Source organism: Ursus arctos, unplaced genomic scaffold, assembly GCF_023065955.2.
Source record: "Ursus arctos isolate Adak ecotype North America unplaced genomic scaffold, UrsArc2.0 scaffold_32, whole genome shotgun sequence".
In the NCBI taxonomy this organism is placed as follows: Eukaryota; Metazoa; Chordata; class Mammalia; order Carnivora; family Ursidae; genus Ursus; species Ursus arctos.
This window is the reverse complement of record NW_026623008.1, coordinates 15376635-15401442: the sequence shown is the minus strand read 5'-3', so window position 1 is coordinate 15401442 and position 24808 is coordinate 15376635. Positions and strand designations below refer to the sequence as shown.

The 24808-nt window shown below is 57.0% G+C and overlaps 1 protein-coding gene across 10 annotated transcripts in view; it reads left to right on the top strand.

Annotated features, from left to right (window-relative positions):
• Positions 1-24808, top strand: part of RAP1GAP (RAP1 GTPase activating protein) — a 64531-nt gene that overhangs the window by 16594 nt on the left and 23129 nt on the right. For 9 of the 10 annotated variants that reach the window (XR_008956780.1, XR_008956779.1, XR_008956781.1 and 6 more), the window contains exons 2-3: positions 916-951; positions 19766-19859. The gene's annotated coding sequence lies outside the window, so the exon portion shown is untranslated. Of the gene's footprint in view, positions 1-915; positions 952-19765; positions 19860-23454; positions 23644-24808 lie in introns of those variants that run through there. The other variant, XR_008956782.1, reaches the window with a different exon arrangement.

Below are 24808 nucleotides of genomic sequence, written 5' to 3'. Positions count from 1 at the left end.
CATGAGCTGATCCCTAGGAGACCCCAGCCCTGCCTCCCCTGCTGGCAGAGTCTGGTTTGGGGCCCCTCCCCCATTCTCCTCTGGCCCCTGGGCAGGAGGCAAGAGTTGTTTGTTGTCCCAACAGCTGCCCAGCCTCTTGGCCCCCAGCTGGGCAGGAGGGTGGAGCTCTCTCCAGCCCTCCCCAACCTCAAGGTGCCCTCAGAAGGCAATGTCTACACCCTCCCTCTGACGCTGAACTTGGAGGGATTTGGGGAAAACAAAGTCTGGGGGTAGCCCCTGAATGCCGGGGCTTACGTTCCTCCTCTGGCTCTGCTTTGAGGGGCAGGGTGTGTGTGTTTTGGGGGTAGGGGTGGGAGAGGAAGCCCCTTATGATCTCCTGCTCCCAGATCTCCAGTCATGTGTCCCCTGGGTGAAAACGAGTGAGCTCCAGCTCTGGGAGGGAGGCAGGCCGCCAGGAAAGGGGGGGCAGTTCTTCCTGCCCCCATAAACCATAAATACCCACATCCTTCGGTCCTGTCTGGAAACACTCTAGCTGTCCTCTGCTGCACCCCTACATCCCTGCTCTGACCCCAAACTGCTGTAGTCACTGTCCCACTCCATCTGTTCCAAAACCTCCCACATTGACCCCCACCTCTGCCACCAGTCTGGTCCTGGGCCCCTGCTCCCCTACCCCTGTGCCCCCAATCCTGCCTTTTCCCCTTACTCTTTCACCCCACACCTTCCCGTGTCCCTAACCTGACACTGGGGCCCCTGCAGCCTATGGGGGATGGCGACAGTGCATCAGGCACCCAAGAAACTCTACCTCCTCCAGGCCCCGCAGGCAGGGTGGTGGGCGAGTTGGGATTGGCCTGGTGTGCTAGGTAAGGCTAGAAAAGGGCTTCCCCCTCATTGGCTGCCCCTCTTGCTGTGTTTCAGAGTGGACAAGTCCTTCACCCCTCGCCGGAGTGTGTGGTGAGTACTGGGAGCTCTCGGGAGGGGCTGGGTGCTTGGCTGAACCTTGGGGACATTCCCAAAACATTACCACTCCCTATAATGACAGACCAGACCCCAGCCACCCTCTCCAGGTGATGGAGAGGGCAGACCCTCTTACCGGTTAGTTCTTCCTCCGCCTGTTTTCCCTACAATTTTTCTAGAGCTCCAACTTGGAGGCAGGCAAATCAGGTTAAATCTTAGCTCTGTCCAGTACCCGTGTGACCTTAGTGATTCACTAACCTCTCTGACCCTGAGTGTTCTCATCCGTGAAATGGGGGTTAAAATGACCACTTAACAGAGTGTAAAATTGTAAAAAACAAACAAACACCTAAAAAACAAAACTAGGGCCTGACATACGTTAGGCCCCCACTGAAAGTGCTTTCTTCCTTCTCTTCTCTCTTCCTTCCCACCTCATGGCTCCTGGGGGGTTGCGGGTGCCCTTAGCCCCAAATCCTCTAGTTCCAGCCCTTCAGCCCCCCCACCCTGCAGCGCATTGCCCAAGCCCAAGGCTGCCCTCCCTTTGGAGGAAGAGGGGCCGCTGTGTCTGCAGCTTCCCCAACAGTGAGAGCAGTGGGTGTAGATGCAGCCTCACCTCGGGATTCACAGCGCCCCCGATGCCCAGCGGGGGGGGGGGGGTCCTCCCAGCTGCCCTGGTGCCAGCGGCACACGGGCCCAGCTGGTTGCTCCGGCTGCCCCTTCAACTCCAACGGGAGAGCTCCCACTTCCTGCCCCTGCTGGGGGCTTCCCGGGGTCCCCAGGCCCTGCAGCTACTAGACAACTCCTGTCTAGCACCATTGCCCCACCTGCTGCAGAGCCCCCCCCCCCCCCGCCCTTCCCAGGAAGCCACACCTGGGGTGGGAGGCACACAGCTGCCCAGGCTGAGCTCCAGGGCCTGCCCTTTTATCTTCCTTTGAGGCTCTCTGTGGAACCGAGGGCCAGTCACTCCCCCTCTCTGGGCTTTATCTCCTGCTGCTGTGCCCGATCAATTTGAGCCTCCAGTAGTGCGAGACCACATGCTAAGCCCAGAGCAGGGACGGGGTGGGGGGAGATACAGATAAAGTGAGGCAGATGCCATCCCTTTCTTCAAGGGCTTCATTAAGAATGTCCTAGCAGCTGGTGCTTGTCAAGCACCTGCTGTGTGTACCAGGTGCCATTAGTATCCTCTCACATAATCTCTACCCCATCCCTGAGTTAGGGACTGTTACCTCTAATTACAGATAAGAACAGTGATGCACAGAGCAGGGAAGCGACTTGCCCAAGGTCACACAGCTATTCAGGGGCAGGGCTGGGATCTGAATCTTAATCTTTCAGATACTGCAGAGCCTCGAGTCTCATGCACTCTGTCCCAGGGCCTCAACACCACCGGGTGGGTCTGAGCACTTGAGGGGGGACTTGAAGATGGAGAGGTAACCCAGAACACCTGCTCTAGGGAGCCCTGAATGAAGCGTCAGAGATGAGGGCCCGGGACCGATGGTAACGGACCATCTCTGTGACTTTGGGCGAATCCCTTCCCCTCTCTGGGCCACTGGTGACAAACTTCTGGAGTAGGATTTTGGAATCACCAGGATTTGGCCATTGCCCGCAGTGCCCCGCCCCACACCCTCCTCCCTGGAGATGCTGTCCAAGGTGCTAACCCCTAAGGCCCTCCCTTCTAAGCCGATTGATGAGCTCCCAGCCCATGCCGGGCATGTAGTTACTGCTCTGTAAATGGGGGTCATTTTGATGGTGAATTATGACTTCCTGGCCTGTGATTCAAGGCCTAGATCCACCTCCCCCTTCCAGTCTGGGACTCACTTCTCTTGTGACCTGCATTTCTGATCCGTGGGAACACGGCCTCTGAGAGCCCCACCTCCGTACCTTTGCTCACGTTTTCCCATCCCCTTGGCATGTCCTCCCCTCCCATTTCCACAAGCCCTCACCACGCCTCCAGCCTACCTTTATCACTGTGCATTGAGTGTTTTCTTTCCTGATCCCCACGCTCTGTCTTTCTCTCCTTAGAATAGCTGCCCCTGCGTAATGTGTAGAGAACACATTAGTGCTCATCCTGGGGTAGTGGAAAGAGCATGGCCTCGAGTCTGACAGATGTGGACTTGCATCTGCCTCACATGTCAGTGGTGTGACTTCGGGCAGGTCACGTCCCCTCTCTGAGCCCCACTGGCTGTTCAGTAAGTGTGGAACTGGATCTCTCGGTGAGCTGAATGTGTCCATATAACGCTGTGGTACAAGGCAGGCTCTGAGGACCTTGAAAGCAGGGGTTCCTTGAGTTACTTTTGACGTAGGCCCATCTTCTAGCACGAGTCACCAAAAAGGTGGGCTCTCTTCTTCTCATCTCGCTGTCCTCTACACAGCTCCCCAAACCCAGGAAATGCTTAACAAGTGTCTGTGGAGTTGAATTAATTGTGTCCAGAGAGTGGAACAGTTGAAACTGAAAACACTTGAAAAGGCCGGGAGGGCTTCCTGGAGGAGATGCGGTTTCCTCCACCCTCTTTAAAAAAAGGATGAAGAAGTTGGGGCTTAGATTGGGGAGCAGCGAGGACAGATGTGATCATGGCTGGACTTCCCTACCCCTCGCCCCTCAGCAGCAGGTTACCTGCTGTGGAGAAGCTCAGAACAAGTGTGAAAAAAGGATGAGGCCCAGCGGCAGGATTACGAGCTGGTGGGACAGGTGGTGACCCGGGTTCTGCAGGCCTAACGGGGTTTGGACATTTAAGGTGGATTCAGATGGTGGGGCGAGGAAGGAGCTGGAGCGGTGTCAGGGTGGGGGAATGGCTAGGTAGAGTTGTGCAGGGGGGCGGTTCTGGAAGAGGACCTTAAAGCTGGGAGCCCGAGAGGGGGAAGCAGGACCCAGCAAGGATTAAGTGCCAGCAGCATGTCAGGCACTTTCTCAGGTGGTCTCGGTTGTGATGACAGTCTTGCAGGTTGGCCTTAGTGTCCCCATTTTGGAGGCCAAAACCAAGACTAAGAACTGGTGAGGGCTGGGTTTGAATCCAGCCTTTTTTTCCTGCCAAGGAAGGGGCCTTGGCCACACGAAGAAGTCACAGGAATGAGGGAAGTTCTAATTACAGGGTGAGGAAGTAGAGGAGAATGAGATGACCCTGAGCACCCTCAAAACAGGGGTCACTGCCCAGTCCCACGTGTCCCACCAGGAAAGCCCTTCTGGTTGCCCAGATATCTCCCATTGACAGTAATGGTACCAGCTGCTCCCATATATGAAGCTTTTCCTGGGTCTCAGACCCTGGGCCAAGCACTTCAGCTGAATTATTTCATTCCATCCTTATACTAGCTTTATGCAGTAGAGACGATTGGAGACTATTACCATCCATTCCCCATTTTACAGATGAGGAACCTGAGGCTCAGGGAGGGCACGGGGCTGGCCCCGGGGCACACAGTGAGTGACAAACCAAGACTGGCAGCGTGGTCAGCCTGGGCCCATCGCTTTAGCCCTTGCTCTCTCGGATGCTGCGTGTGCTGAGTGTGGGGCTGGGGTGGGTGGCCCCTGTCCTCAGGTGGCTCTGCTCTGTAATCACTGAGCTGGAAGCCTCGGGGGCCTGTGTGCTGCTGCAGGAAGCATGAGGCTGGCCTCATTAGTGGCTCTGAAATGCCAGGCAGGCACAGCCCGCTGGGCCTCCTCATCTATTATGCATGTGGTGGGCAGGCCCCCGGCGGGCAGCTGGCAGAGCACAGGATGGGGGAGCCAGCAGCTGCTTCCTGAGTCCACACCTGCCACCATACCTCTGGGCAGGGATTCCCCCAAGGCATGCCAAGGCAGCTCCTGCCTTACCCTCCCTGGCCCAGCTTGGTAACGGAGACCTACTGTGCCGATTGCCCGTGCATTGGCCTGCCCATCCCAGCAGCCACTTCTGAGAGAGGCTGCGACCTTGACTGCACTGGGGGTCACTTGGGAGCTAGGGTGGGCAGAGACAGGCTGAAACAGAATCTTAGGTGCACAGGCTCCTGGCGGCCCAGAACCTCAGAGCGATAAAGTTGCCGTCACTTATTCACTCAGCCACAAGTAACTGGCGAGCAGCTGCCGTAGGCCAGGCCCATTTCTAGGGACTGCGGATTCAACAGGAAATGAGACAGGCCCAGGGCCGGTCTTCGGAGAGCTTGGTTCAGCCAGAACTTCCCCTCTTGGAGCCTCAATTTCCTCGTCTATAAAACGGGGACCAGAGGAGACAGGCTATAAATAGACAAGAAACAAACCATGATGCTTGTGCTGAATTTTAAATTTAAGCAATCTCTACACCCCGTGGGGCTCGAACCCACAACCCTGAGATCAGGATTCCCACACCCACTGACTGAGCCCTCCAGGCGCCCCCGGCTGTGCTGAATTTTAAAGCAAGGGTTCATGCTACCAAGAGCTGATCCTTACCTAGATCTTACTGCATGAGGGGCTGTGTTCCAAAACACTTTCTGTGGATTGATGGATTTAATCCTCACAACTGCCCCATGAGGGAACTACTGTTATTACCCCCGGTTTAGGGCAGAGGAAACTGAAGCAGTAGAGGGTTGAGTAGCGTGTTCAAGGTCTCTTGGCAAGACTGAGATTTGAACCTAAGCAGCCGGGCTCCAGTCTGCATAGCACCTTGTGCTGTGAGGCTGAAGGATGATCCAGGGAGTCGTGGAAGGCCTTCCTGAGGGGGTAGCATTTGAACCAAAACCTGAAGAATAAGAGGAGCTGGATGTGGGAAGAGTTAGCCAGGGGAAGGAGGCATTCTTGACAGAGGGAACAGCAGGCGCAAAGGCCCTGAGGCAGGAAGCTTAGGGTGTCTTGGAAACAGGGAGGAAGCCAGTATGGCTGGAGGGATGAAGGAAAATGAGGTCGGGGTGGTTTTGGAGAGAGAGGAGGAGGTAGATCGAGCAGGGCCTGCCAGGGGTTCGGATATAATGTCAGTGACTGACATGCAGAACGATGGAGTCTCAGATCCTGGCTTTGTGAAATCTTAGAATCAGAGAATTTGGGCCTTCTGGAATCTTTGGAGGTGGAAGAGACCTTTGAGATACCCTCCTATGACCTCCCACTTAGCAAGGAGACTTTGCTTTGGTTCATGACCCCTTTGAGTATTGGGATGAGGTTTTGGGGGTCCCCTGAGAAAAATGCACTTTTATTTCAAGACCTCCCGGATCCCTCCATCCCTCATTGAGACCATCATGATCTCCGAGCAGCTCCTTGACTAGTCCTTCCTTGCTCACTCCTACTGACAGGAGGTTCATTACCCTCGAAGCAGCCCATTCCATTGCTGGATATCAAAAATTCTTCCACACTTACTACCAGTTGCCTGAGCCTAGATGTAGCCTCTGGGGCCTCTGATCGCCCACAGTGGCCCTTTAATGAGATAAGGATGGGGATTATGTCTCCCCAAGTCTGTTGTTTCTAGACTCAACAGCTACTTGTCCCAGCCCTTTCTCATTTTCATCCTCTGTTCATCTCAGCTCTTGCAGGCCTTGAAGCCCTTTATCTTCCTCTGGGGCCAGGCAATGCCCCCTTCTAAGGAAGGCCATTCATTTCCTTCTGGGGAGGGGGAAACTCCTGGGAGTGAGCCCAGACCAGAGAGACCCCCTCTTCCAAGAAAGAGCCCTGCTAGCTTAGGAGACAAGAGAAGATCCCCTCCAGATGGGTTTTGGTCCAGGGACTGCTGCTGTTTTCCTGTGTGATCTTGGGCGGTGAGTCCCCATTTCTGGCAAGTTTCCCCATGCCTCCCCTTGGGCACAGTGAAGCGACAGAGAAGGTCCGTAAGCTCTAAGGTTCTCAGTCTGGTGGGCCCTGCTTGCCTCACCATCCCAGCAATGCTCAGACTCAGGTCCCCGCCTAGGTGGTGCACGGGAAGGTGTGGGTTCTGTTTTGAGGCAGCCCTGAGTTCAGATTCCGACTTCCGTTTTTCTTACTTGCTGTGTGGCCTTGCAGACGCCAGTCCGACTCTCTGAATCTCAGATTGGCCATAATAATAAGAACTGTATTGCTTACCCCACGGGAGTATTAGAATGAAATAAGTCCAGTGTGTATACTCAGTGGATGTTTTCCCTCTCGCCGAGCATTTGCATTTTGAGAGAAAAGCCTCATTACACCAAAGAGAGACTCATTAAGATTCTAGTACTGGAATCTGAGGCACTATTGAGGTGGTTTGGTTGAGAAGCAGTGGGGACTTTTCTAATATTCCCAAATCCCCTAAAGGCTTTCCTCAGTTCAGGGTCTCCCTCAAGGCAGTCATTCATTCATTCAGCAAATTAATTCAACAAATATTTAATGTGGGGATTCCCTCTGAGGGCCAACCAGACACTGGGGACGTGGCATTGGAGATGACAGACAAGGCCACTCCCCTTATATAGTTCCCGGTCCAGAGCAGGAAATGAGGAAAGAGTTGGTTCAAACAGCGGTGATAAGCGTCCATTGGGAAGATGTGGGGAGTTCTGAGAAGGACTTCTTCCCCACATCAAGGAATCGGGGGTGGGGGGCTTCCTGGAGGAAGCAGCCCAGCAGCACTGTGGAGGGAGAAAAGCATGTGATAGCATGTGCTGGACACAGGACAGAGCTGGACCTGGCAGCTGAAGGTGGGAGAGGTAGCCATCAGGTCATGTCCCCGCAAAGCCCCACTGGGACTTCCTGTGGGTGCTCCAGAGGGTCTGAACCCCCAAGCCACCACTGGGTAGAGGCCTGCCAGGGCCCCCCTCACCCGCTTTCCTTTCTGCTCCTGGAACTGCTCTACACTGTGCTGCACACGGTGTAGGTTTGCTTCTCTGGGGCTCATTTTTTTTCACCTGTAAAATGAAGAAAACAAAAGTACCTCCTTCGAAGATTATCGTGGGGATGAAACGAGATTGTGTGTGCCAAGGTGGAAAGCCTCTGCTGGCCTGGGGGGATGTCAGCGATCGTGGTTATTGCCATGTCGTTCTTATGTGCTGGGCCCTGCAGAGGGGGCAAATTGTGTGAACTCTGCCCTCTGGAAGCTCACTAGCTGCCAGGAGGGGAGAGCCATGTGCATATGAACGAGCATGCTCTCCGGCCACGGGCACCAACCTGAACTGGCCCTAAGAACTGGCTGATGCAGCCGGACAGGCCTGCACTGAGTCCCGGCTGGGTGACCTTGCGCAGTGCTTGCCCTCGCTGATCTGTGGTTTCTTCCTTTGCTCAGTGGGGGTGTTCATGGTCCCCACCTCAGTGACAATGAGAGCAATCACAAGGTACTTTGGAAGGGCTAGCCGGTGCATCTGCTTCAAGCCGCATGCTTCAGGAGGGATGAAATGTTCTGGGCCCAGGTGACCTGGAGAAACATAACCCTCACTCTCTGAGGCTTGTTTTCCTGCCCATAAAATGGGAAGATTAGATACAAAACACTCTGATGTGCTGGGTTTCTAGCAGAGTCAGATAGTCCTAATCTTGACTGGGTCTGACTGTTTTGCTGTGTGATCTTGGGCCAGAGACTTAACCTCTCTGAACCTCAGTTCCCACACCTATAAATAGGGACAATCTTCACCTCACAGGGTTCTTTCATGGCTTCCATTAGCCATTTGTTCATTCGACAACTACTTACTGAGTCCCTACCATGTGCCAGGTAGTGTCTAGGAACTGGGCATACAGCAGCAAGTCTGACGGACATGATGTCCAGCCTTGTGCAGGTTACCTTCCAGGGCAGAAGACAGGTGCAAAATGAGCTAACAGACAAATTAGGTAATTTCAGATGGGTAATGGGTAATGAGTGATGGGTGGGTGGGAAGGGGACCCCCTCGGCTGAGAGTATGAGGGAGGGCCTCTTGAGGCCTGAGTGGGAAGGAGCTGGCCATGGGAGGGGTAGTCCAGAAAGACGGCAGAGTGAGTGTGTGTAAAGGCTTTGAGGCAGGAGCAAGATTCCTTGCCCCACCCCAAATCTGGAACATTCCAGATACTCTCCTGGCAGCGGCTGGAAGGCAGCTGAGCAGCCAGGGGCGTTGGAGGCCTACCTTCTCTCAGATCAAGAACTGTTGCTCACGAGGCAGGGCTGGGGGAGGGGTGGGCACTGTGGGCAGGCATGCAAGACAGGCTTGGGTTGGGCTCCGAGTGAGCAGAACGTCCTCTGAGCTGGCAGGGGTGGAGCCCGGGCCCACCTGGCTGCCCTCCTGCCCTGAAGTATTGTGGGGTCTGGCACAGACACCCTGTGCCTGCCTATTTGGGGAGGGGTTTGGGACAGAGGGCAAGGGAACTTACGCTTACTTTCTCTCTCACCCCAGCCAGCCTGGGTCTGGGCACTGGCCACAGTGGGCCAGAGGTTCTTGGAGAGGACCCCCTCATATGCACACGCATGCACACACACACACACACACACACACACACACACGGTTTCCATACTTACGCTCACGGACTTGACTCTTGTCCACACAGCTTCATCATGAACATAGAGTTATACCCAGTCACTCCTGGTGCAGAGCATTACTGAACATCGACTGTGTGCTAGGCCCCCAAACAGATCCCGTCCTCACCTGAAGAAGCTCCATTTCTAGAAGGAGAGATCGGCAGTGATCTGGGTCACGGCGGGACATGTGCAAAGCAAACTGGTCCATCCCTGAGGGCCCAGGACAGGCTTCTGGGGAAGCCAGTCAGGGGAGGGGCGGTCTGGCCCAGTGTGAGGCGGGGGTTCCAGAAAGCCTGGAGAAGAGGGTAGCTAGCACATGCGCTGAGATGGGGGAGCGCGGGGAGCGGGTAACAGGTAGAGGGTGTGGTGTGTGCAGAGGCCTGGAGGTGGGCCAGACACGCAGAGGCCTCGTGGGCCGCGTGAGGCCTGCAGGCGGGGAAGAGCCATGGAGGGCTTTTAGGCAGGCGGGTGACGCGACAGATACAAACGCGCTCGGATGCGAACCCCCACACGGCCCAGACACGAACACTTTCTCTCCCACCCACACTTCACGTTCCTGCCAGGCCTCCGTCGACATCCTCGCCCACGGAGACACACACCCTTTCGCACCACCAGGCAGAGCTGCAGAAAAACCCTGAGCTGGCTTCTGGCAAAAGTGTCAGACGTTTGCCCCACCGGCTTGCTGAGTGTGTGTGGCAGGGCCCTCTGACCCAGCGGGATCGACCTCCGTCCAGTCCACATCTGCACGGCCCTGCGCCTGCCCCCTGCACGCACAGGCACGAGCGTCACCCTCCCCTGCACGTGGAAGGGGGCTTCTAGCTCAGGGAGTACTTCTCCATGCATCCTCTCATCGAATTCTCCCAGCAACCCTGCAGGAAAGAATCATCGACACCATTTTACAGCCAGGGAAACAGGCTCCAGAGAGGTCAAGTGACTGGCCCCAGGCCACACAGCTAGAGCTTGACATTGTCGGAATTTGAACGCAGGTCCATCTAACTTCTAGATGTGTTCAATGGCCCATCCAAACTGTGGGTGTGCGTATCAGCTTTCCAGGCTCTCTTGGAGAATGTGGCAGGCAATCTTCAGTGACAGATTCTTCCAGAAACAGGTTGATGAACATGGAAAGTTATTTCGGGACCCTGTGTGTACCCCCCCCAGTGACCCTCCGGGGGGTGGGGGTAAGGTCAGTGGTGGGGCTGAACACCTGCTAGCCTGCCAGCCAGGGGCAGCCCGGGGCAGAGAGCTGAAGCCCTGAGCGGAGTCTACATTTGCATTTGCAAATGAGGCAGACAGCCCTGTCCCCCCGACAGGCTAACCCCAGCTGGCCTGGCTCCCAGGACATGACAGCTGAGGTCTCGGGGCACAGCCCTGTGCCCAGCTGCCTGGGCTGCTTTTCTCCTGCCTTCTCCCTTCCCTGACCCACAGAGAAGCTTGCCTAATGCTTAATGTAGGGGAAACAGTGTGGGCTTCAGAGTCAGCCAAAACTGGGGATACAGCCCAGCTCTGTCACTCCTGGCTAGGGGACTTCGGCCATAGTCCTTAACCTTCCGCCATGTCAGCTTCTCCTCCTTGGAATAAGGAGTGAAGAGTATCTCCTTCTCAAGGTGACTGAGAAGGTAAGAGTCAGCTACTCAGAGAGCCGACTAGTAGTAAGTGCTCAGATTTCTTTTCTTTTTTTGTTTTTTTAAGATCTTATTTATTTGACAGAGAGAGAGAGCGCGAGAGAGGGAGCACGCACAAGTAGGCAGAGGGACAGGGAGAAGCAAGCTCCCTGCTGAGCAGGGATTGAGCAGGACTCAATCCCAGGACCCTGGGACCATGACCTGAGCCAAAGGCAGATGCTTGACCAACTGAACCACCCAGGCGCCCAGTGCTCAGGTTTTCTTAAAGAAATCTCCCCGCCACCCCGATTACAAAAATAGTTAAGTGTTCATTGTAAAAATCAGAACAATGCAGAAAAATATATCCTTAGAAGGCCAGAGTGCCTAGTGGCCCTGCTTCTCAGAGATAACCCATGAGAACTTTTACATTTCATTTTAAATTTTTACAAGTGAGGTTTTTGTTGGGCAACTTGCTTTTTTCTAACTAACAATTCGCCTCAAACCCCTTTTCCCATCTGGACAAGAGGCCTCCTTTGTGATCGCTGCGTGGCAGTCCATGCTTTGCGTGGGCCTTGACGCATTTATCCAGCTTCCTTTGAATGGACGTTGGGGTGGTTTCCAGATGCTGGCCACTGCACACGCTGCGGCGGTGAATGTCCTTTGTTCATATATTTTTGTGCACGTGTGTATAAATATCTAGAAATGGAGTGGCTGGGCCAAAGAGTACGCACATTTTCATCTGGAACAGGAGCGGCCAAAACCGTGCAGAGAAGTGGTAGCAACCGATGGGCCCCCACAGACTTGGAAAAGCCCACTTGCTCAAAATCATGCGAATTTACCCACTGCCTCTGACACCCACCACGGACATCCTAGAGCCATCAAGAGGCATAGATTCCAAAAGTGGGAGGCCCCTGGAAGGTCCGGGAATACCCAGCTGCATGCTCCCCTTACTCCTCCCGTCCCCACACCTTAGAACTCTCCCCACTACATCCCTGCGTGGCTGTGCCTGCCTTTGCTCAGTGCCTTACACGCTGGATGTTTTACTTTTGGGCAGCTCCAGTCTGCCTTCTCCCAACTTCCACCCAGGAATCCTGCCTCAGTCCTCAGCAGCCCACAGAGGAGGGGAAGAAGGAAGAAAGGAAGAGAGGAGAGAGCCCCGGAAAGGTTCATGGTTAATGCTGATAATCTTTGCACGGATGAACTTATGCAATCCTCATGACAACCCTTTGGAGGCAGGCACTGTTGTTATCCCCATTGTATAGATAAGAAAATTGAGGCTCAGAGACGTTAAGTCACTAGCCCAAGGTCACACAGCCATTAAGTGGCAGAGCTAGGATACAAACTCAGGCAGTCGGGCTCCAGAGCCCACACCTGTGAGGCTACACTGCCTCTCCAGGCAGGAGCCTGTGATTATTGAGCACTACTGTATACTCGGCTCTAGGCTAGTCAGACGGTACATGTACCTCGAACTTCTACACAACCACCTGGCAAGGTAGGTCTTCCTATTCCATGTTGCAGATGAGGAAGCAGGCCCAGAGAAGAGAAGCAGCTTGGAGGAGTCGGCCCCCTCCGCAGCCCCCGCCGGGCAGAGTAAGGCCGCCAGGGTTCTGGTGTACCCAGTTCCCAGCAGACTCAGCTCACAGGGTCTCATTCTCCCATTCATCCCCCTGGAGGATATCAGAGCTGGGCCATAGCACTGTCTAATCGGAGTCCCAGTTGTTCTCCGTGGACTGGAGAGGTCGTGGTGACTTAATCCTGTCCACACGGTGATTAGGGGCAGAGCCAGGGCTCCTCCTTGTCACCTGTTGTTAGGAGATGGTGACCCTGTCCCTCTCTGAGGGGGTTTCACCTTGGCCTGGCAGGGACTTCTGCTCACCAGCTGGGCCTGGGGCCCCCGAGGAGGCGAGCCCACCAGCTAGGGACGGATTAAACAAGGCCGCAGCATGGGAAGGCTCAGGGTCCGGGTGTTGGGGCCCAAGGAATGCTGAAAACAGCTAGAGAACAGTGGGGCGGGTGTCCCTGGGGCTTTGCTTGGAGGTGGGGGAGGTCTGGCTCACCCTGTTCAGACGCCAGCACCCCGACCGCCGTGTGGCCCAGAACAGGGGGGCAGGACGTGAAGCCTGCATGAGTGACTGAGCGTAGGAGTGAAGGGCAAGTGGGGGGTGGGTGGATGATGGAGCGTGTGAGTGAGGGAATGCGTGGCGTGCAGAAAAGGGAGCCCGACCCCCTGGGCTGCAGAGGCAGGGAAGGATGATGAGGTTAATGAGGGAGGGGGGTGTAGGTGGCACTGGTCCCCAGTCCGTGGGGCGGGAACGGCCCAGCTCACAGGCTCGCTGGGCGCTGAGGGTGGCAGCCTGTGGCAGGCTGGTCAGTGGGGCCCATCCTGCGCCCACGGGCCAAGTGGTGGAGCAGCGGGTCGGAGCTTCAGGGGCGGTAGCTAGGGCAAGCCACCACCGCCATGCTGGCTTCAGGGTTCTCCCGTGCGGGACGGAGGAGATAACGTTATCTGCCTTAGGGGCCTCGGGAGGCTGTTGGCAAGGTCTAGCGTGAAGGAGGCAGTCTGTAAACTGTAAAGTACCAGGCTGGGTCAGCAGCTGTTGTCCTTACCCCGGCAGGAAGAGGCCCCGTGGCTGGGTCATCTCGGCGTCACTCCTCCCCCGTGCCCTGAGTGCAGGGAGGAGTCCGTCCCAGGGAGGTGCGGGAGGTCACGCCTAGGCCACAGCAGAGCTCCTGCCAGTTGGGCAGGGGAGGCGCTGGCGTGTGGCCGGTGGATGGGAGGCCCAGGCCCAAGGTGCTGTGCCCCCAGGGTGGGGGCCGGTCCCATGACCTAATCTTGGGGCTGCCAACCTGCTATTTGCTCAGGAGGCCACCTCCTGGCCCGGCTCCGGCATCCGGGTGTCTTGGCGCTCAGCCAGCATGGAGTGAGGGTGGGGGCCCCAAGTGTTGCCCTCCGGCTCACCCCCTCTGCCCAGCCTGGAGACTGAGGCCTGCTTCTCTCACTCCCGGGGGGCCCCGCCAATGCTACCGTTTGGTGGTTGTGGGACCCCTGGCCCATCTTGCAAACTCACTGACCCTCTGCTTCCTTATTTCTGAAAGTCTGTGATGGTAACAGCAGCCCTCCATCAGAGTTGCTGTTGTAAGGACTACATGACATCACAGCGCTTGGTTCCCCCACCCCCATGCTCCCTCTTGAGTCCTGGTAGAGGTCAAAGGTGCCTGGGGTAAGGAGAGCCCGGAGTGGCCATGTCTGTGTTCCTCCCCTCCCTGTGGGCCTTGGGGGAGGGGGGTCAGGCTCCCTGGGCCTGGCTTCAGAAACTTGCTCACCGGGCTGTCCCTGGCCACCTTCCCTGGCACCTTGGCAAGGCCAGGGGCACGCGGAGGGGGGGGGCAGTGCCGGATGGTTGAGCACTGGAGACAATGGGCCTCTGTGGCCCACAGGGGAGGGGGCAGTTCCAGGGAGTCTCTAGTCTCCGGTGTCCGGGAGATTAGAGTCCCCTCAGACCTGATACCACGGCTGGGAGACACAGGCAGCCCACACACCCCGAGGACCTCTCTCAGGGGGGTGAGGGTTCACAGGAGTAGCCCTCTATACCTGCTTTTCCCCTTGAGGTCTGTGCCCTCTGCTGTCCCCCGCGTGGTAGAGCCGGTTAGTTTCAAGGAGACCAGGGAAACTCAAGGGACCCTGGCTTCTGTGCCCAGCGCTGGGCTGGGCTGGGCTGGACCCCTCAGGCCCCGTCCTTCCAGTCCCCCCAGGTCCTTCCCGGCCCTCTGTTCTCTGGCTAGCTCAGCACTCGCTCTTCCCTCTGGTTTCCCAACGTGTGTGTGTGCTGTCCGGCCCCTGTCCGGCTCCCGTGCTCCCTGTCACAGGCTTCCTGCCTTGATGGCCATATGTCACCTGCTCTGGCCACCAGTTTGACCCATTTACAATGAACTTTAAAGCACGAATAGTTCACCAGGCCCCAAAGAAGAAGAAGGGGGCCCCCAGCAGAGGGAACAGGCTGTCCAGAGGCTCAGCAGTGAAACAGTGTGTCTTATTTGGAAAACTGCTTGCCGCCCAGCCAGGCTAGGACAAGGCCACTGGGGCAGGACAGGAAGGGTGTGTGTGTGGCCATGAGGCTAGGACAGTCAGCAGGGACCGCACCCCCCCCCAGGGTCCTCCATCCAGCAACTAGCTTTGGGGGCCACAAGGCCAAGTCATGCCCACAGGACAGCCCAGCCACTGCTCTAGTGCCTTGAAAGGGTGGAATTCTCCAGGAGAGTGGCTGATGATGATGATGATAATAATAATAATGATAATAATAATAATAATAGCAAAAGCTTCTCTAGTGCTTACTCTACTCTGTGGCTCACAGCAGCCTTATAAGGGGGTATATTATTACTCATTTTGCAGAGGGGGAAAAGACAGAACCCTCCCACCAACTCTCCAGCTGATTAACAGGGGGGAAGCAACTCAGGAAGGCATCTGGCCAGCTTTCCTCAGCCTTACCTAGCTCCTTCCACCGTGCCTGGATCTGACCTGCAGTTTGGCAGTGGGCAGAACCACGTGGCGATGCCCTCCGACCCCAGTGTGGCATCTGGAGCCCTGGACTGATGGAAGGCCTGGGTTCTGGTCCCCAATCTGCTTCTGCCTTGCTGGGTGACCTCGAGGTGGTGGTTTAACCTCTCTGAGCCTCGGTTTATCCTTCTGGGGATTGGGGATCCTAGCGACTGCCTTATCTCCCGCTCCAGTTCCGGTGAGACTCCCAGGAGTGAGCAGATAAAGAGCACTTTTGAAAAGTACAAAGAGCTGTACTCACGACAGTGAGATTATTATTGTTACCTCGATGTGGAGATAAGGGATGGGAGGAGGTGCAGTGACAGTTGCCAAGAAACCCGGGAGCTGTCAGCAGTGGCTTCCGGCCTGGCCCATCCCACTCAGGAGCTGGGCCACTGGGCCCCTCCCCAACCTCCTGCTGCACCCTTTCCCTGGGAGAGATGGGTGCTTCGGCGGGGTAGGGAGCTGGGGCCAGCTGGCTGGCGGCCAGGCACCTCCAGGGCCTGAAGGTGACCCTGGAATGTGCCTGGCCCAGATGCCAGCTTGGCTCAGGCTTTCTGTGTGACCTTGGGCAAGTCACCTCCTCTCTGGCTGCCACCTTTTCCTGTGCCCAGGTGTCCTGTACCTGGAGGCAGGTGTTCAGGCCAGACAGGGCACGACTGGATCTGGACCTAGGGAAGATGCTTGGTGGTGGCTGCCGGAGCCGGGAGGGCTGCCACGGAGAAGCCCCTGGGAGCCAAGGCTAGGTGACTGGACTGAGGTCCTGGGTTGAGAGCAGCTGTAATGTGTAGTGGAAGAACCTTGGGCTGGAGTAAAACCTCTGTTCTACCCTTTCCCTCGTGTGACCATGGACTTGTCGCTTAACCTCTCTGAGCCTCAGTTTTCTTATCTAGAGCAAAAGTGGATAATACCCAACTTCACAAAGTTCCCATGGTGCTCGGATGAGATGATAGATGGTACAGTGCTATGCAGATACGACTTTGGTCATGGCAGGGGGAGGGGAAAAGAGGGGCGAGCTCCCCACGTCCCAGCACGCTGCAGGTGCGGGGGAGAATGCAAAGCATTTTAAGCTGAGCCAGGCCATAGGGTCAGGAAAGTTTGCAGAGAAGGGGGGAGGGGCAGACCCCACGTGAACGGAATGGTGAAGACCAGGAGGAGACGAGGGTGGGATAGAGACAGGGCTGGGGGGAGGGGGACTGGGGGGAGGTTCAAGTTCCCAAGAGGGACGAGAGGGATGGAAATGGCCAAGCTGGGGGAGGTCTGCAGAGGCCAGAGGCAGAAGGGGAATGGAGGGGGCTAGAAAGATGGGGATGAGATGGGTACGAGGTGAAGGAGGCTGACAGGGGGAGGGGAGGCAAGGGGACACGGCAGGGTATGGGTGGGGAAGAGACAGGCTGAGTTTATTCATCCCTGCCAAATTATTGATTGAGCAACTCGTATCTACTCAGGGTCAGCAGAGTGTGGCATTAGGGTACCTAGACCCAGATGGTGGAGGGGTCAGATCATCCGTGTTTCCCTTACTGTCAGCGTGACCTTGGACAAGTTGCTTAAGCTGTCTGTCTCTTAGTGCCCTCCTCTGAAAGACTGACGCCAAGCAAAGCAGTTAGAGCAGAGCCTGCCCAGGGCACCTCCGTCCAGTATCAGCGTTAGCTGTCCTTGCTATTACCACTATCATGACCTCTTTGATGCGACCTGCGGGGGCCGCCCGTGCTATGAAGTTCAGACCTTGGGCTCTGGAGGGACAAACCTGGGTTCCAGTGCCTGCTCTGCCTCCTTCACTGTGTGACCTTGGGCAAGTAAACATACCTCGCTGAGCTTCCGTGTGCCCATGTGTAAAGCCGGCAGTTTTTGAGCACCTGCCTCACTGGGTTTCGGGGATGATTGAGTGAAATCATATAAGGCACAGGTGGGCTGTGGCTTTTGTGATTACTGTCCTTCTGTTCCCTCAGGGCTGGGATGGATGGGGGCAGGCAGGGCCCAGAGCCTCCAATTCCTGCTCTGTCCCCATTGTGGAGCCCCTCCTGCCCTTGAGGGCCCCCCAATGACCTTGTAGGTGGAGGAGTTGGCTGGCGGGGGGAGGGGGCTGGGTACGGCCTGGCCAGTCAGGAACTCGAGAGTTGAGGGCCTTGGCGTAGGGTCAGAAGTCAGACCCCACCCCTTGTCTCGAGAGACCTCCCTAGTCCTGTGCCAGCATGAGCAGTCCTGTGTGGGATGGGCACTTGGACATGGGGAAGCTCAGACTGAGAGGGTTCTGGAAGGGGAGTGTGGTAGGGAGCTATTGCCAGGCCGACCCGCAGCAGCCACTGTCTGAGCCTAGGGGCCTGAGAGGGGCAGACAGAAGGACACCACCCCAATAGCTCGATCATGGATAACAACCTCCACGGGGCACCACCCATGGAGGCCACACCACTGTCCCCATGTCCCTGCCACTAAGGGGACCCAGCAACCCCAGCACTTCCTGGCCCCTGGGCAGCCTCTGGTCTCCATCCTACTGGCACTGGCCTTGCTCAGTCAAGGGCGTAGGCTTTACAGGCGGCTCTGTCACCCACCTGCTAGGGGAAGCGGCTTCACCTCTCCGAGCTTCAGTGTCTCCCTCTATAAAAACAGGGATAAATACCGCCAATCTCCCAGCACTGTAGCGAGGGTGTAAAAATGCTTGACACAGTTCCAGGCACATGACCCAGGACTCAACGAAGACTCCTCAGGGCAACCTCAGTGGAATTGGCCTGGACCATTTCTGTGGGCCTCTCTCTACTCCCCTGGCTCCAGTCTCTTCTCAGGTCAGCACCCTTTGCAACCTGCAGGGACCTAAGTTCAGGTATTTCCTTGCTCACACACCTCCAGTGCCTCCCTGCTCCCAAACTCCATCCATTCATTGCTTCTTTCTTTATTTATCCGTTCAACAAATACTGAACAAGACCCTAACTCGGGGACCCAGAATTTACCATGAATGAATGAATACCAAAGAATTCATTGAGTAAAGACCTACTAGCTGCCCCGGCTCTATGAAAATGTTTTGGAAGCAGAGGCTGGAGGGTGTGTCACTGACCCAAGGTCACACAATAGGTAAGTGCCTGGGAATATCTTCCTCACACTGATGCCACGGCTTGAAATGCCACTACCACCATCTCTGTGTTTCTGGGTCAAGCACTGCTTCGTGTAGGCCCCACTTTAAAGATGCCCGCAGCCCTGAGAGGGGGAGAGGCATCTGCTGTGTGCGGCGGGGCTGTGGATGGCTCCTCTGGGCCGGTTCTCCTACCAGAGAGGCTGGGCTGAGGGGAGTCAGCAGGGGGGGCTCGGAGGGTCCTCGGGGTCTCCTTCCTAGGCCAGGTTCCTGCAGGCCCTTCCCCTTTTAGGGTGTGGCAGTCCCAGCTCCACCTGACTCAAGTCCGCCGCTGTGGGCTGCTGAGGATTGTTTGGCGGCCTGAATGACTCACCCTCTCAGGACCAGCCTCAGTGGATGGGACCCGGGCGGGGGTGCAGCCACGTCAGGGTGGCCCTAGGCAGCAGGGAGAAGCCAGGCCTGCTCGCCCAGCCCTGGGCTCCCAGGTCTCCGGAGCCACTGGGCACTTCCTCTCCCTGACCCCGGAGGTAGCCTCCCCAGCAGGCTTTCTAGGGTGACGGGAGCTGACTTCACCCTCACCAGACCTGCTTCCTTTCCTCAGGGAGGGGAATGGGTGTGGGCAAAGAGGCTGAACTTGGAGGCAGGCCTCACGCAGATGCTGGCTCTGCCCCTGACCAGCTGTGTGACCTCTGCATGCCTCTGGGTCCTCATCTGTTAAGTGAGAATACCAGTGTGGTGAGGAGTCTGCCCTCAGGCCTGGAAAGAGGGGCTTGGGACAGGGCCCGACACACAGTAGGCCCGGTGGGTGTCTGCTATTGTTATTGTCATTGAGAACAGTAATAGCCCAAGTATTCTCTCAGTCCTAAGGCTGCGTCTCCCTGAAGGCTCAGGGAGGGGTCTATAGGGGTTGCTTAGTACAGAGGTCAGAGGACTCAGCCCTCTATAGCAACCCTCACTGTCCCCTGCCCCAGTCTACCCATCTTCAAAATGGGCTGTGGACATCCTCTCGGCTGGAGTATGTGTTGGGAAGGGAGCTAACATAGAACTTGGGGAGAGACCCTGTCCACATTTCTGATCTCTGGGAAAGGAGAGCCTGTTTGGCCACCCTGTTCCAGAAACTTCTCCTCTCCCTCCTCCTGGGGAACCCAGGACCCGCCCCCCCCCACCCGTGAAATCTGTCCCCCAACTCAGAGAGCAACTCTTCCTCCCAAAGTTCACCCATCTCCCAGCTTGGGGCTCTCCCTGACCACAGACCCTTTCTGTCTTCCAGGAGGAGTGATGGGCAGAACCAGCGCTTCCCTCAGGCATTAGACCTGCCACGCGCGGACTTGGTTCCCCCCCATCCTGCTTCACTCTACCCCAAGGTAAGTGCCCCCTCTCCACTGCCTCTGCTCTGGAGACCCCTGGGGCCGAGGGGTCATTAAAAAGGGCCACTGGACAGGGTTAAAATGTTCCAGCAGATGCTGCTTAGGGTTTAGCTCCCCAAAGGGACACCACTCCTCATCCCTGGGTGGGTTGGACCTGGGTCTGTGACATTGCTGGGGAGGGGGCCGAATGGCTGGGAATAAACCAGCCAGCCATCTTCATTATCAACATCACCACCAGCCTCCCCATCTGTAGCCCGGGTATAATGATAGTGCCCCGCACAGAGCAATCGTGAGGATTAAATGAAAAAGTCCCAATAACACGTTCCGTGCGCAATATCCGGCACAGGGTAAGAGCTCTATAAATGAGATCGTCAGAATCAAACGTTTGCGCGGCCCTTGATCTGGGTCAGATTTTGTGCTGGGCGCTGCTGGGCCAGAAATCCATCTGACACAGACACTGCCCTCAAGGAGCCAGAGTCCAGGGGAGAGACGAGTAACTGAACAGCTTAGCAGAATACCAGTAGCAACCACTAGCATTTACTGAGATAGACTGTGTGCCAGGTGGGTACTTAATGCTTTACAGGCACCATTTCATTCCATCCTCAAACTACAGGTACTACGTGATAGCTACTGCTATTAGTCCCATTTTGCAGATGAGAAAATCAAGGCTCAGAGAAGTTTAAGTTCCTTGCTTAAACACACAGGTTAGGATACGATGGGGCCGGGACCGGAACTCAGGCCGTGTGACTGGAGTGCCTGGCCTTGTGGCCTCCCTGATACAGAAGGTCATAAGCCTTCATCTCTGCAGTACACTTTTCAGCTTCTAAAGCATGTCCTCAGACATCACGCCTCTTGGTCATTTCATCAGACCTTGGGTAGACAATCTCCAGATGAGAAACCAGATGCTCAGAGAGGTTTTCCCAAGGTCACACAGCCAGGAAATAGCCAACGCAGGGCTGGCCAAGGGCCACGTACCTCTCCTCAGCCAGGAAGGCAGACGGCCAGGGACCTTAATCCTTGTGGGGGACCACCAACTCCAAGGGAGTCCCAAGTGGGTGTCGTAGGGCAACATCAGGGGGTTCCTGAGACCCTTGCCTGCTCCCTGTGTCTGGGCAAGAGCCCATGAGAGGCCCATGTGGATCCTGGGGCTTGGCAGGAAAGGAGCAACTCGAGGGCACCTGGGTTCATGAGGCCCCCAGTCCCTCTCCCCCTACGCATAGAGGAGGAGGTCTTGGTTCTCACCAAGCGCTGTGTGCCCTTGAACCATAGCTCCCCCCCGCCCCCGGCCTCAGTCTTCCTATCAGGAAAATGAGGGTAGGAACAACCTATCACCCTGAGTCCTGCCTGCTCAGACAGCCTGTGGCTGCCTTTCATGGATTAGCTCCGAGCCACCTCCCCTCAGGCTTTCTGGCCTCCACCCAGTCAGACAGAAGCCTCCATTTGTGCCGACACAGCTCAGACAGCAGGCTCCAAACCGATCCGTCCGGACAGCCCCCCTCCCCCAGAAGCAAGATCCAGTCTGTGGATATCCTCCTTTGACACAGAGGGAAACCAGAGTACAGAGACATTGAGTGATCCCCCTGGATGCCCAGCAAGCCTGTGGTGGGGCCAAGGGGACCCAGGCCTATGACACATTCTCCACGCCCCTCCTCCAGCACCCCTAAGTCTGTGCACATTTATCACGTAGGTGCAGCCAATCTGAGGGGCAAGTCAACCCCCTGTGCCAGTGGGCAAGTCCCTGCTCCTCTCTGGATCTCAGTTTCCTTGTGGGTAAAACAGAGGTGACAGTTCCTTCCTACCCACCTTGTCAGCTTTCAGCTGGGTGATGACTATGAAACTGACTTTGGGAAGCAGAAATCAGGAAGCTGAACTGTATCAGCAACGTTACGTTCCCAGGGCAGGATGGAACTCCCAGAAGGGACAGTCCCCTCTCATTGGAAAACCACATTTGTACAGACACTGAGCTCTTCAGGGCTCTCTCACCCTGCCCCCCACTTAGGGATTTCTCCACTCAGGAATTCAGAAATCTACACACGTGTATATCACAGTCTACCCACGCCTGTCCATGGACATGTTCACACGTCTGCAGATGTTTACAGAGACTCGCACACATACACAAGCATATCTATACAGACACACATGTACAAATGCGAATACAGATACCCGGGATGTCCATGCACACACAGCCACAGTGGGCCCCAGAGTCACCCACATACAGCTGCATGCACATGTGAATACACCCACCACTCTGCCTGTCACACAGATGTCTCCAGTGATGCGAGCAGGTCTTACCTCCTCCCAGTGTGGGAATGGATGTTTTCTCTGGCTGCATTTCGATGGGTGCCCGGAAGCGCTCAGGCCTGGAAGTGCCTGCATAAATCAATATTTGCTGCTGTTAATTATTAAAAACAAAGCTACACCGTGTCTGGAACACACATCTCCAGAGTTCCCACTGGCTCCCCAGGCTCCAACCTGACCCAGGGCCAGGTCTGGAGGAAAGGAAGGTCCAGTGCCTTCCTTCCAGGAGACCTTAGCCCTGGAGATGGAGGGCGGTGGGCAGCAGCTGGCAGCTCCTGCGGGAAGCTGAAGAGAGGTTGTGCACTGAGCTGGTGGGCAGCCCTGCTCCTGCAGGGTCCAAAGCAGCTGGTGTTGACTTGGCCACAGCTCAGGAAGCAATTGCTGCTTTGAGGAAGGGGTGCTGAGGGCAGGGCCCTGCTTCTACTGTACAGTGGCAGACACAATGCAGGGTCAGCTGGAAGGGCCTGCAGAGGTAGGAAAACTGAGGGCTTTATATTTTACAGATGGGGAGACTGAAACCCACTGAGGTGGCAGGGACTCACTCAAGTCCGCTCAGCAAGTTGTACTAAGGGCAGTGCTAGAACCTTCATGTCCTGAAGTCCTGGGCAGTCCCTGTTCCCTCCCTCCCCCAGGATCAGGGCAGTTAGGGTCCCGTGTGGGCACAGGACCTGGGGAAGGGAGGGAACAGGCCAGCCACTGGCAGGCGTTAAGGGGTGGGGGGAGATGAGGAGGGAGGGGAGAGCAGCACCAGGCCTTTCCCTGGATTCCCAGTTTCTGCCTTTTCCTTGCTATGTGAACCTGAGCATGATATTTCATCTCTCGAATCAGTTTTCTGTTCCGTAAAACGGCGATAACACCCGTACCTCCTGGACTGTGGGGCGAGGTCACCCTTGCTAAGAGTGCAAGATTAGTAGAGGCTCAAGGAGAGCCCTCTGTCTACGAGGTAACCCTCTCCTCTTCCTGCCTAGCTTCACAGCCTGTCCCAAGAACCCCGTCCTTGAGGCCCTGAGGCGGGGTAGCCAGAGTCTGGGAAGATAGAGAAGGCGGGGTAGGGGCGCGCTGAGTATAGCCTGGGGGCTCCAGGGGGCTCTAAGCGTACAGCGCGCGGGCGAGAGCGCGCAGGCGCAGTGTCCGGGGACGGCGGGCCGGGCCGCGCGGGGGCGGGGCCTCAGGTGTCCCCGCCCCGGAATACTGTGTCCCCGCCCCCGCGCCGCCCGTACCTGGCGCCCCGCCCCCTCCGGGCCCGGCCTCCGGGCGAGCCCAGCTCGGGCAGTGTGCCGCCGGGAGCCCGGAGCCCAGAGCACGGAGCTCGGCGCTGCGGGGCCCGGGCCGGGGCGCGCGCGGGCGGGAGCCGGCCGGGCCAGCTGAAGCGCCGCCGGGGCGGGGGCCCGGCCGGGCCAGGCTCGGGATGGCGCAGCCGCGGCCCCTGGCGCCCCCCGGCCGTCCGCGGAGGGGCTCGCTGCCCGCTGGGGCCGGTTGGCAGGTGAGGACGAGGGCGAGGGCGGCCTGGCCGAGGAGGTCCGCGGGAGCCAGCTCAGGCCGACTTCCTCGAAGCCGGGCAGGCTCTGCCCCAGCCGGGGTGGTGTGCGAGGCTCCGTCATGGAGGGTGTGTGAGCTTCTGGGCTGATACCCGGGCACGGCGGCCACAGAGCGCAGCCCTGCCCTGGGGTCCTGGGCCTTGGGCTCTTTCTCGAGCCGCCCCCGGATCGGAGTGCCCGTGGTGGCACCGTGGCTCTGGGCTACCGTGGCACTGTGCGTGCGTGAGTCCGTGTGTCTGTTAGCCTCGGGACTACTTCACCGTCCCCTGCCCCTTTTAGGAGGGGTCTGAATGTCACAGTGTAACTTTGCGTGGTGCTCCGGGCCACTTTGCTTGCAGCCTGCCATGTGTCGGGGCGTCTGCTGCGTCTGTGAGGCTGTAACTGCGGGTGTCACTTGTTGCTGTGTGTGCTCTCTGCGTGACAGTACCATGTGTCAGTGTTTATGTGGCCGTGACTCCCCGTGCATTGTTCCTGGCCATTGTTCCCTCAGGTCTCCCCAGGTGGGGTGCTCTGGGGGCCAGCAGTGAGCCCACATCACTGCTGGGACTGTGCTGGGCCGAGGCGGTGGGACCCAGGCTCAGATGCCCATGCTGCGGTTGTACAGGATGTTGAGTTAACAGGTGTGTTTGTCTACCTGCAGGTGTGTCAGTGGTTTCTGCTGTGGCTCCTGGGGAATTGTCTCTTCCACGCTCAGAGTGCTGGGTGTGGCCGTAGGTGACCGTGGGTCAGTGTCTCCCGTGGACTCTTGTAGTGCATTTACAGGGTGGGTTTTGCCTCTGGGGGCAGGCCTCCAAGTGTGCACACGGGGTGTTTGTGACTCGTGATCCTCACGCTGTGTGCGTGCGTGTGATGGGTAGTGTGCACTCCAGTGGGCGTGAGGGGGTGTGTGTGAGGGTCAGACCTGTGCCCCACACCCTTGCTGATGAACCACTTCCACAGTAGCTGTGTGCTTTTTTTCACCCTCAAAACTCACTCAGTGTTGTGGGGTCAAGTCCGTCATGTCTGTTACCGGGGTGCACGGCTCTGTTAGGGAAAGGTGAGCTTGTACGTGGGAGTGGGGCTCTGCGGCTCAGTTTCTGTGAACACAGCTGCCCACATCTGCGAGGGCAT